The 13,070-nt window shown below is 36.0% G+C and overlaps 1 protein-coding gene across 4 annotated transcripts in view; it reads left to right on the plus strand.

Annotated features, from left to right (window-relative positions):
- The window catches only part of LOC136853958 (endonuclease/exonuclease/phosphatase family domain-containing protein 1-like), a 185,585-nt gene that overhangs the window by 37,567 nt on the left and 134,948 nt on the right, over nt 1-13,070 (plus strand). For all 4 annotated transcript variants that reach the window (XM_067129877.1, XM_067129886.1, XM_067129859.1 and 1 more), the window contains exon 3: nt 2,486-2,621. The gene's annotated coding sequence lies outside the window, so the exon portion shown is untranslated. The remainder of the gene's footprint in view (nt 1-2,485; nt 2,622-13,070) is intronic.

Here is a 13,070-nt window from a genome sequence, read left to right on the forward strand (position 1 = left end):
TCTGCTAGCACTGTGCTGGGCCCATGTTCGATTCTCCGGCTGGCCAGTGAAGAATTAGAGGTATTTATTTCTGGTGACGGAGATTCATTTCTCTGTATAATGTGGTTTGGATTCCACAATAAGCTGTAGGTCCCGTTGCTGGGTAACCAATTGGTTCTTAGCCATGTAAAATAAGTCTAATCCTTCGGGCCAGCCCTAGGAGAGCTGTTAATCAGCTCAGTGGTCTGGTTAAACTAAGGTATACTTAACTTAAGAGACTGGTTTTAACTCTTGTTATGAGTTTATTTTAAATCTCAATAGTTTTTATGTCTTGTGTTTCTTTTTTGTCTTGTTATTTCTCTAACCTTCTTAGTCCCCATGTGGCTTAATTATGCCAAGAATGAAAAAAAATTACAAAAAAACGGACGCAAGAAACTTTAATGGAGCTGTGCACTGAGTGAAACAAATGGTAAACTGACTACACACACATGACGTGCTCATCTCATAAGTGATATAGCTGGTCATGTTTGTTCAGCCAAGCACTGACCAGATGGACAACACCTGAGGGATTTTTTCATTTTACTCAGACAAAGCATTTGAATACTTATTTGCGTTAGTTGAGAGCTGTTTGGATACCAAGGTAACACTGTATTACCAAATGGCAAAACTTGTCTGGCAAATCATACTCTGATGCATATGGGTATAGGAGGGGAGAGCAAAGTACTGAAAATTAAGGTAAATAAAACAAAGCTTATGGTGACTGGAAAGGAAGCAGAGGGAGACGTACAATCAGGAAGGTTAGTATGTGGTGGTTGTGGAAAAATTGTGAGTAAATTCAATACAGTACTGGACTGTGTACTGAATGTAACAGATGGTATCACAAGAGGTGCTCAGGTTTTTATAGTATACAAGGAGGAAGAAGTTTTCAAGCCTTAAACGTATTACAAAAGCAAATGGGGAAGAGTGAGGAGTAGCTGTGAAATAGGAGTTAAGAAAACAGTAAGAAAGAGAGGAGCTGCAGTCTGGAGAAATAGAGATGGCGTGCTGGACCACTGGCAAATAAGATCATTCTGTTAGTAGAGAGTTCACACTTACAGTAGGTACTTACAGCTTTTACCAGTTCATGCTGTAGAAATTGTGATTCTAGCCAGGAAAATGCAGTAGATTTTAGGAAGGTGAAATTATATTATCTTATGATTCATGGCCAGAGTACATTGGGAGATTGTATCATGAATTAGGAATTAGGAGAGATATGATATGAAAAAGCTAAAAAAAACAGGAAGATAAAAGATTGAGATGGTTTGGACATTTGGATTGAGGTTGGTCAGAAAAACAGTAGATATGTATGTAGCAGGACAAAACTGGTAGGAATGCCCAAGAAGTCATGGAAAAAGGGGATAGAGGTCGAGTGTGGCAGATCTAATAGGCATTCAGGCAGGAGGAGCATTTCACATCTCCCCATTAGGGGGAAAAGCTGACATTAAAACAATTATGATGTTGCTGGCTGCTGTAACTATAACTTTTTTGGTGTAATGATGGTTTTGGAGGTGAACCCATGTAATTGTCCTTTGTTGTTGTATGATCAAAAAATAGAAAAATAATAAAAAAATAGAAATGTCAAGGTGAGTTAAATTATATAAAACATTTGTAAAGATAACGTCATTAGTGTATTGTCCAGATAGCAAGGATTGAAAATTTAATTGGCTGGAAATAATTCTATCAGAATCTTGAAGGGCAAATGGCCACCTTTTATAATTGGGGCCATTTTGTATGACTTCTGTAATTTCAGCCATAGTAGATAAGTCTTGGATGTAAATATTTTTAAAATTTTTGTTAGAATCTTACAGTTTGTTTTTTGCCAGATATTAATTTCTAGGGAGCTGTTATGTATTATATGTGTTTTTATAAAAAAAACTTTAGGAACAGTTCAATAAAAATATAGGAATTTTGGCTAAATAGTCAAGTTAGAGTTAGAGTATTTTATATAAGCAATAAAGGGAGTGTCCTTTCAATTTAGGTAACTCAAACTTGGGACTCTGAAAGGTTGAAATACTACCCTGAGAGAAATCTTGTAGGTGTAGATGTATTTCTATCAAGACAATTTTGTTTACTTGTTTTTAGCCTTGGAAGGTTTACTTGTATTACTGTACATTAAAATTACACTAAAACTGAGCACATTTATTTTTTTCATTTAGTGTCTGCGTTTGCAGTTTGCTTGTTAGAACTATCACTGAATAATATACCGTAGCAAAACATAGGTATTTTTCATCTAATTAAAGAGCAAAAAATTAAAATAAGGTGAAATTTTTTTCACATATTGATTATACTGTATATACCAAGGGTTTTTAAGGATAGTGGTAGTTACTAATACTGAGAATGGTATTTATTTATGGTGTATTCAAAACTTTTACCCCATACCATAATTTAGAACTTATACAATTTTTAGAGAAACTACTAGATTTTCATTTCAGCATTTTGTTAATGTTTAACATTTTGCTCTTTTCAGTTTCTACAGTTGTCCATTATATGAATGCAGTAATGAGAAGATGATAGAAATTGCGAATCAAGAGGAACTGCTTGGTTGTTGTAGCAGTTGTAACCACCCAGACCAGCTCGTGGTTTGGGTGTTTGTAAAGTTTGAGGTGGGTCAAGAATTTGGTTTTTCTCATTCTTAGAAACTGATTATATATATATATGTACAGGCAGTCCTCAGTTATCAGCGGAGGTTCCTTTCTGGGGGTGTGATGATAACCGAAAATCGCCACTAACCGAAAATCAGCGATTTCCGGTGCTTTTTTGGCGATTTTCGCCCTTATCGACGCTGAAAAGTGCCGATTTTCCGCTTATCGGTGCCTCTGTTAGGTATGTATTGGCGCCCGTACCCAATTATCGGCGCTGATAAGTGGAAATCAGCGATTTTTGACGCCGAAAATTGCAGATTTTCGTCGCTAGACAAACGCCATAAAACCGGATTGCCATTAACCGAGCCCGCCGTTAATAGGGGCCTGGCCTGCCTGTATATATATACATGTACATATTCATATATTGTACATATACATATACGCATACATTCGACCCCCACCTATTCGTAGTTTAAGATTTGCTGCTTCACCTGTTCACAGATTTTTCCGTGGCACTTATCCCCAAATTATTCACGGAAAATTCACTAATTTGTGTAATTTTTCGTGAAGCAATATTCACTAATTACCGTATTTTCATTTTATTTTCATGAGTAAATGCATTTTTTATGATAAATGAATTATTTATTAATTTTCAAATATTAATTTTGATGTAAAAACAGCAAAATATCAATCAAATGTTAAAGTGAAATCCCTCAGTGTCATGGTATTTTGTACTAAATAAAAAAACGATGTTGACATCTTTCTGTCTCTCTCCCACTGAGATGAGAGAGAGAGAATTTTTATGCAAATGTAACGTGTATCTTTTTTTTTTGTATGATAAATAAATGATTGCAGTACACTCCCTGAACACCTGAATTTGCCCTGGTCACTGACCAGCCCAAACTATATCCCCATAGAATTTATCCACATAGTGGGTAATTAACTGTCAGCGTTACCAACGCTACAGGCAAAATTCTGTCAAATGAGTTACCTGAAGGTGCCATTGACAACGCTACTGCAAATACCGGCCGACATCCCCAACTGTTATTAGTTCACCGTGCTGTGTGGGTGTGTCCCACATCACATGAACTTTTGGTCATTTACCCTGACCTCCATTTAAAGATTTTGGATATCGGATTACGATTTTGGACTGTTTGCAACGCCTTTTCTTCTGGACATATGCTTTTTTGACTGGTTTTGGACTTCTCTCCTGACTTTGACTTTGGTTCGGTACTTTGGACTCGAAATGGATAAATCAGACAAAAAGACGTCGCCATCTGCTAGCACCGCGGCTTCCACTGCACCTACAACTTCGACGACCGAGCCTCCTACTGCCGGAGATTCTGCCGCTCATCGATTCTGCACGTCCTGCGAGTGTAGGATAAGTACCCTCAAACACAACTGACATTCTGTTTGTGTTGTATGTAGGAAGGTTCAGTGTAATATCAGTCAAAGATGTGATGAATGTAGCTCTTGGTCAGTGGATCAAATGGAGGATGATATAAAACACAGAAAATCTTTAGCCTCGAAGAGTAAGCGCAGGTCAGGTCCAGCTGTAGGGTTACAGTCAGAAGATAAGGAAGCTTTAGAGCCAGAATTATTCAAGAAGTTAGAGGATAGATTATCATCTAGTATGGTTGATAATGAGTTACCTGCTTATTCTCTGTTGACAGGTCGGGCTGAATTAGATTGATCCCACTTCCATTAAAATTTTGTTAATCAGGCTAATTCAGGTGTTCAGGGAGTGTATTGCAATATGAAGTTTTCATAATAAAACTAATATTGTAATACTTAACCTGAACACCTGAATGATTCCCACCCTCCTCCCCACTTCAAATTTTGATAGTGAGTGACTCAATTGGGGATGTGGGCCTCTGTCAGCCGGTACTTGCAGCAGTGTTGTCAACGGTACCTTCAGGTAACTCATTTGACAGATTTTTGCCTGTAGCGTTGGTAACGCTGACAGTTAATTACTCACTTTGTGGGTAAATTTTATGAGGATATAGTTCGGGCTGGTCAGTGACCAGGGCAAAGTCAGGTGTTCAGGTAAGCATTGCAATATTAGTTTTATTATGAAAACTTCATATTTACTAATTTTTAGATATTGAAATTAATGTAAAAACAGCAAAATATCAGTCAAATGTTAAAGTAAAATCCCTCAAAATTGATCAATTATCATCATGATATGTATTGTATAAAACAGTGTCCACCTTCTCTCTCTCTCTCTCTCTCTCTCTCTCTCTCTCTCTCTCTCTCTCTCTCTCCCAAGACAACATGCTATTGGCTGAAGGGGTTGGAAGTAGCCAATCACACAGCTTGTAGCTCAATACTTTGGTATATACTGTCAGTAGTGTATGAGTTGTATTTCTCTCTCTCTCTCTCTCTCTCTCACTCAGATAAGAGAGAGAATTTTTATGGATATGTAACTTGTATGTGTATTTGTTTTGTATGATAAGTAAATAATTTACTAATTTTCAAATATTAATATTAATGTCAACAGCCAAATATCAATTCATTAAGACAAATATAGTAAGTTAGGTAAGATTTTAGCTCAATAATTGTTTTCCCTAATCTTTTCCTATCTCCGACTAAGAGGGAGGGATGAAGGCCTAACTGTCAATCATCTTGACACATGGACATATTGACCGTGAAGGGGGTTAGCACGTGTGCAAAGAGTCTCTCTCTCTCTCTCTCTCTCTCTCTCTCTCTCTCTCTCTCTCTCTCTCTCTCTCTCTCTCTCTCTCTCTCCCAAAGGATACTCGTAGAATGTGAAAGATGGATAGATAGATAGAAAGGGAGAGTGGTTGATAGAAAGATATACATACATACATATATGTATGTATGTATGTATATATATATATTTGATCTATTATTATCGCAATATGTATGAAAAACCTTTCGTCCTGATATTTTTAATTGTTTAACTGATGTAAACAACTCCGTTCAGCCCTTCTCTCTCTCTCTCTCTCTCTCTCTCTCTCTCTCTCTCTCTCTCTCTCTCTCTCTCTCTCTCTCTCTCTCTCTCTCTCTCTCTCTCTCTCTCTCTCTCTCCATTTATGCCAAAGGATACTTGTAGAATGTGAGAGATGGATAGATAGGTAGACAGATAGAAAGGGGCCTATTGGCTGGAAGGGTTAGAAGTAGTGAAACACATAGCAGGATATGTTACCTCAATGCTGATTGGCTTGTAGCATGACACACTATTGGCTGGAAGTATTAGAAAAGCCAGTCATAGAGCATATCAGATTTGCCAACTGCTGATTGGCTTGTAGCTCTGATGCTTTGTGAGGGAGTTTCCCCTCTTTTTTTATGATTGATTTTAGTTTAATGTTTACTGATAATGTATATTCTTATACCCTTGTTTTGTGAATTAATCTTTATTTACCTTTGTGTACATACTGTCACTGGTGTATTAAATATTTTTATGTGCATATTTTCATGATATTGCCTTGTAGTATGTATATCATCCCATAGTTTTGATATATTTACTCTTCTGTTTATCATGTGTTATGTGTAATAATAATAATTGTTGCAATATCATTTGTAGTGTGATGTCAGATCTCAAAAGAGTTAATGATTTAGATAACTTAACAGCGTAATTTAGAATTAAATAATACATTTTTAATAGTAACGTAGTACATGAGCAACGTGTGTGTGGTAGGAAGGTTTGTTTCACTTTAGTTGTCATCGCAAAAGATAATGTGTTGACAGGCGAGAGATAACAATAGCTGCTCCGTGCTGGAAACCAACTCAGTTTTTTGTTTTGCTTTTAAAACATGCCAATCATAATTAGCCAGTTGCAGTCTTGTTTTGATCGTGTTAAGATTTCTGTAGAAGGTTTGTCCCATATGAGAAGAAGACGAACGATATCACAATGTTACACATATTGTTCTGATTGTGTTCCACACTATTTTCTGGTAAAGACATGTACCTTTTGAGAAATATGAACAAGTGTTGCACTGAAGCACGTGGCAATTGCTTCATGTTTAAGATTGCATTGCTCTGATCATGTATTGTCCAGATTGTGTTCAAAACATTTTACTCTTCTAGAATTTTCTCTTGTATCTCATTCCCAAAATGCCTTAATGACATCATCTGATTGTTTCATTTCCTACTGGAATTTTAAAGTTTGTTCATTCTGATTTTAGAGACTGTTAGTGTTGGCTCTCTCTCTCTCTCTCTCTCTCTCTCTCTCTCTCTCTCTCTCTCTCTCTCTCTCTCTCTCTCTCTTCAAAGAGAAATTTTAACATAAAATATTTGTGGTCACTGATATTAATCTTAGCTTTTGAGATAAGAGTGTAGGAAAAGTGTATATATTTGGCAACAGCGCCATACAAAAAGTGTTTTGTGAATCTAAAGCAATGGCATTTCAAGTGATTTTGAGAAAGTTTTCACAAGCTTGTGTAAGGTAAAGTGAATTTTACTTATTATTACCATGGTATAATAAGGTATATTAGGGAAATTTTGCCTTAGTGAAATTTTTATTGATAAATCTTTTGTTGTATTTTTGTGTCATTGTGTTTGCAATCTCTTGATTTTTCACATTTTATATATTTGTGATTTAAATATTTCTTGATAATTTAACATTGCATACTTGATTTAATTTTCATTTATTAAGATTTACTTTTTAAGTCTTGAGTAATTCTTGATAGTTTAAATTTTGCTTGATTAATTTAATTTCTTAATAAATTAAAGTTTTGTGATTTTAGTTTTGTTTAATAATTTAACTCAAGAATTAATTAAATTTTTGTGTTGTTTTCAAGTAATATTAAATTTTTCAGATTGTGAATCGTAATTATAAATTTGTTATTTATAAAACAAATTTTTGTGCAGTATTTAATGTTAAAAAAAAACAGTGTTTCATTTGTTGACCGTCAGTGAATAGCATTAATTGTGTGCATAAGGCAAAGTGATAAACATGTTTTGTTCCTTTAGTTTTGCTGAAGTGAGTTAAGATCAGGGAAACAGTTCAAGTTGCTTGATGGAGTGATGTCCTTTTACTCTAGTATATTTCTTGTTCAGCTGTTGATACCTCACACTTGTTTTTATGAATTTAGTTTGATTTTTCATGTGATTAATGAGCTTTTTAAGGGATCACTGTTACTTAGTCATAATTTTTATTGTTATGAGAGTTCAGGTATCTGGCTGAAGTGAGGTAAATTTTTGAATTTTGTGAATAGCTGTGTAATAACCAGGTACTTGGAATACTTTTTGACTATGTATTTTTGCTCTCTCTCTCTCTCTCTCTCTCTCTCTCTCTCTCTCTCTCTCTCTCTCTCTCTCTCTCTCTCTCTCTCTCTCTCTCTCTCTCAGGCATAACTTTATTATTTTTCACACTTAGCTGTCAGCCATATATTTTTAAGGGTAATATTGTAAGATGACTTAGAAATGATATTAAAGTGTTTTAGGATGAAAGTTTTAAGGTATATTTGGTGTAGGATGATAGTTTAAGGTATATAATGGGTGTATGAACTATTAAAATAGGCAAATATAAACATTTTGAGAGGGGGGGGGTCTTTGGTGTTTGAACTATTAAAATAGGCAGTTATAAGCATTTTTAGAGGGGATGTCAAGTATTTGTGGATTTTAGCTATTTACGGGTAGTTGTGGCCCCTATTCCCCACGAATACTGGGGTTGACTGTAAAAAAAAAATTTATATAGATAGATAGATATACTATATATATATATGCACATAATATGTACAGTAAACCCCCCCATATTCGCAGGGGATGCATACCCCCCCACGAATAGCTAAAATCCACGAATGCTTAAAACCTCTCTAAAAACACTTAGAACTGCCTATTTTGATAGTTTAAATACAAGAAAAACCCTCTAAAAATGCTTATACCTGAGTATTTTAATAGTTTTATCACAAAAAGTGCATTTAGTCATGAAAATTATATGAAATACAGTAATTAGTGAATATTTCTCAGTGAAAAATACCGCGAATGGACGAATTTTTCACGAATAATGGCTAGATACGTTGCACAGAGAAATCCGCGAATCAAGAGAACGCGAATATGGGGGTTTACTATATATATAAATGGATGTATGTGTGTGTATGTGCCAGCATAACTCTGAAATGCATTGAGCAATCTCAACCAAACTTGGTATACATATGAGTTACTATCTAGAAATCAGCACTGTGGGGGGTAGACATCACTAGCACCAAAGGTGGTAGGGGTGGGAAGGGCTTCCCTGAAACGGGGCTGGTTTTGTCTGTGAAACGGGGCTGGTTGTGCCCATAGACTTAGTAACTAAATAAGCTTTACGAATTTATCATGTTTAATTTTGGTATACATATGACTTACTATCTGGAAAAGAATACTGTGGGATTAAGACATCAATGGCACCAAAAGGGGTGGGGGTTGGGAAGGGGGTGGCAGTGAGAGAGAGGGAGAGGAAGTGAGACAGAGAGTAGAGGGGATGTTAGGGAGAAAAAAAGAGGAGAAAAAGTGAGAGAGAGAGAGAGAGAGAGAGAGAGAGAGAGAGAGAGAGAGAGAGAGGGAGAGAGAGAGAGAGAGAGATTATAGGGGTCTTTGGGAGGAGAAAGAGGAAGAGTGAGAGAGAGAGAGTTGGTTGGTTGTCATTCAAGAGTTATCCCAGGCAGCGCCGGGTTAGTTAGTCATATAGCTATATATATATATATATATATATATATATATATATATATATATATATATATATATATATATATATATATATATATATACACAGTGTGTGTATATATATACTAGCTGACCAACCCGGTGCTGCCTGGGATAACTCTTGAATGACAACCAACAAACTCACTCTCTCTCTCTCCCTCACTCTTCCCTCTTTCTCCTCCCAAACACCCCCTCTAATCTCTCTCTCTCTCACTGTTTCCCCTCTTTTTCTCCCTAACACTCCCTCTACTCTCACTTCCTTTCTCTCTTTCTCTCTCTACCACCCCTTTGGTGCCATTGATATATATATATATATATATATATATATATATATATATATATATATATATATATATATATATATATATATATATATATGTGTGTGTGTGTGTGTGTGTGTGTGTGTGTATGTGTGTGTGTGTACTGTATATATACATACAGTATGTACTGTATGTATACTGTATATGTATACATGCACACACAGTATGTAATCTTTTAGTTATCTGGATTAATGGAGCCAAGGGCCTGTCGGATAATGGTGAGTAAAATTATTAAGGGGTGTTCAAAGGCAACTCTGCTCCCTTCCTCACCTAACCTTGTCAGTACTACATAACTGTCAACACTCGGTATGCTTATAAACAACAACTGTCACACTTTGAACTGAAAACTTTTTGCAAAAGGCAATTATTCACCTTTATTCCCCATATTTGTAACAAAATTTACTGCATAAATATACTTTGAAAAAAACACATCCCCTTCTTTTCCTCTCTCTTGTAAATGACAGTTCAGCCTACCAGTTTACCCACAGCCTACCATGGTTTTATGACCATTAATGTATTTTTATACAGCATCTTTCTTTTCAGTTGTCACTATATATTATTACTATACACAAGATACAAAGTGTGTGTGAACTACTGACCTAAGCTAGGTATTACACTCACAGTATCCATTTGCATAAGTCAAGTAGGCTATTACAGATGTATTTAAGATAAAGGTAATGGTCATGAAATTGATATCTTACTTACTGAATCTATTTAAACTGTATTATTATCATGTTATTTCATCATTGTAATATGTATTAAAAAACCAATGGTCCCGCCGCCATTTGTTTATCTTATGGTTTGTAAAAATAAAAAAATGAGAAAATACAGTAAAATTATAAATGAGAATACTGTAGCATAAAATATAAATAAAATAGTGAAGAGTGTGTGTCTGTTACTGTATTAGGCTTCAAAGTAAACATACTTCAGTTGTTGTTCTCTCTCTCTCTCTCTCTCTCTCTCTCTCTCTCTCTCTCTCTCTCTCTCTCTCTCTCTCTCTCTCTCTCTCTCTCTCTCTCTCTCTCTCAATGCTATATTTCAGTACTGTGCATATCCTTTAATGAAATAAGTTAATTGACTCCTATTTATGGTTATCACACATATCATAATTGAACTAAAGAGAAAATTTTAATCGCTGTAAAAATATTTAAAATGTGATTTTCAAATGTAGGCAAGACAAAACCAGACAGGTTCACTGGTGCCTTGGAGTGAGTGTGTGCATATTTATGTACCTATGCACATAATTGTAATTAACTTTTGGGATGGAAAAATAAAAAGTGAGAATGTACAGTAAAGTATAAAGGAGTATACTGTAGCATTAGATATAAACAAAAAAAGTAAAGGATTGTTATTGTACGTAGGCTTTGATGTAAACATACCTGAATTGTTGTTCTCTCTCTATCCCTTCATGAACACTGCCCCTTCTCTCCTGTGGCACCCAGCCATCTGACCCCTTCCCCATCTTGGAAATTTCCCAAGGCCTCCCCTACCCCCTAAAACCCTTTCTCAGTCTGTTTAAGTGTACATGTTATTACCAACATTTTTGTTAAACTGCTCAGCATTACCAACCAACTGAGGATGGTTTTTTTTATAATTTTCAAAAATTTATATACAGGTCTTTGGGGCCTTGATCTGGATGTGTCGGACAATGGTGATACAGATAATTGAGGGATTGCTTATATATATAATTTGTTGCTGTGGTGGCGCAGTGATAAAGTTCTCGCCTACCAGTCGAGAGGACTGGGGTTCAAATCACACCGCTCACTGGTGGCTTGGGTATGGTGCCATTGCATAAACCCAGTGGCCCTCCAACCTAGCGGTTTGAAAACTCAAGAGGGTTAGTAAGAAAATAGATAGAGAATAGTAGAGTGTCCTCAACTTATAGCGCCACCGACCTACGGCAATTCGACTTTACAGTGCTTTCTTGGTGCCGTTAATGGTGTTTTATAGTGCCGAAGTACAGTAAAAGTATAAAGGAGTATACTGTAGCATAAGATATAAACAAAAAAGTCAAGGACTGTTGCTGTACATAGGCTTTGATGTAAACATACCTGAATTATTGTTCTCTCTCTCTGTCTCTTCACACTGCCCCTCCTCTCCTGTGGCGCCCAGCCATCTGAATCTGGACTGGCACTCGCCAGGCCCAAGTTCGACTCTCCGGCCAGCTAATGAAGAGTTAGAGGAATTTATTTCTGGTGATAGAAATTAATTTCTTGCTATAATGTGGTTCGGATTCCACAATAAGCTGCAGGTTGCGTTGCTAAGTAACCAGCTGGTTCTTAGCCACGTTAAATAAGTCTAATCCTTTGGGCCAGCCCTAGGAGAGCTGTTAATCAGCTCAGTGGTATGGTAGAACTAAGGTATACTAAACATAACGAATATGCATCTTTTCCATGGATCTTTTAAAATGTTATGCTTTAATTCACTGTATCCAATAATATTGTATATATTCTTGTGTTGCTTTTGTATTATAAATTGCGATCATAGCGATCAGTGTTTTGGTTTGGAAGTCATTTACATGGTGTTTGTTTTGCCGCATTTAACTCGGTTCAGAGCACTTTTCTTGCTTCTAGTTAGCATAAATGAATCTCTAGATACTTTATTTATATGGGGCAAGGTTATTTTTCGTTATGCTGTACGAAGTGTTTTTAAGTCGAAATATAACTTAAATACGTCTCGTTGTGAAATGAATTTAGCTGTTTTTTGTTAATAGATGACATTGGCCGTTTGGGGGCGTTGTTTTTTGTAAAAAAAAACCAAGATCCCGTTTGCTATTTTCACTTGATTTCATCATAATATAAGCTTTAAGTATTTATCATTTATCGGTGTAAAAATAGCAGTAATGTGTTCTTTCATGCCCAGCAGTTTTGATTAAAATACTTTCTCTCCAATTTTAATTACGGTAGAGTTTCATCCATGTTGCCGATGCATGATAATTTATAGTCATTAGCAGCTTGAACATTGTTATCTCAGCTTCAGTTGTGTCCTTGCAATCGTTAGGCCCGAGTTCGACTCTCCGGCCGGCTAATGAAGAGTTAGAGGAATTTATTTCTGGTGATAGAAATTGATTTCTTACTATAATGTGGTTCGGATTCCACAATAAGCTGCAGGTCCCGTTGCTAAGTAATCAGTTGGTTCTTAGCCACGTTAAATAAGTCTAATCCTTCGGGCCAGCCCTAGGAGAGCTGTTAACTCTTAAACGCCGAGCCTCTATTTACAAAAGTGTCTGCCGTATGCCAGCGGCGTTCGGGAGTTAGCGCCGAAGCGGAAAAAGTTTTTTTTCAAAAAACCACAACACGCTTAGTTTTTAAGATTAAGAGTTCATTTCTGGCTCCTTTTTTTGTCATTGCCTGAAGTTTAGTATGCAACCATCAGAAATGAAAAAAAATATCATTATCATATATGAATATTGAAATATATGACAGCGCAAAAAAAAAATTTCATATAATTGTATACAAATTGTGCTGTGAGCAAAACGGCTAAAACTAATGAGTTATTTTTT

The sequence above is a fragment of the Macrobrachium rosenbergii genome, chromosome 3 (assembly GCF_040412425.1).
Source record: "Macrobrachium rosenbergii isolate ZJJX-2024 chromosome 3, ASM4041242v1, whole genome shotgun sequence".
NCBI lineage: Eukaryota > Metazoa > Arthropoda > Malacostraca > Decapoda > Palaemonidae > Macrobrachium > Macrobrachium rosenbergii.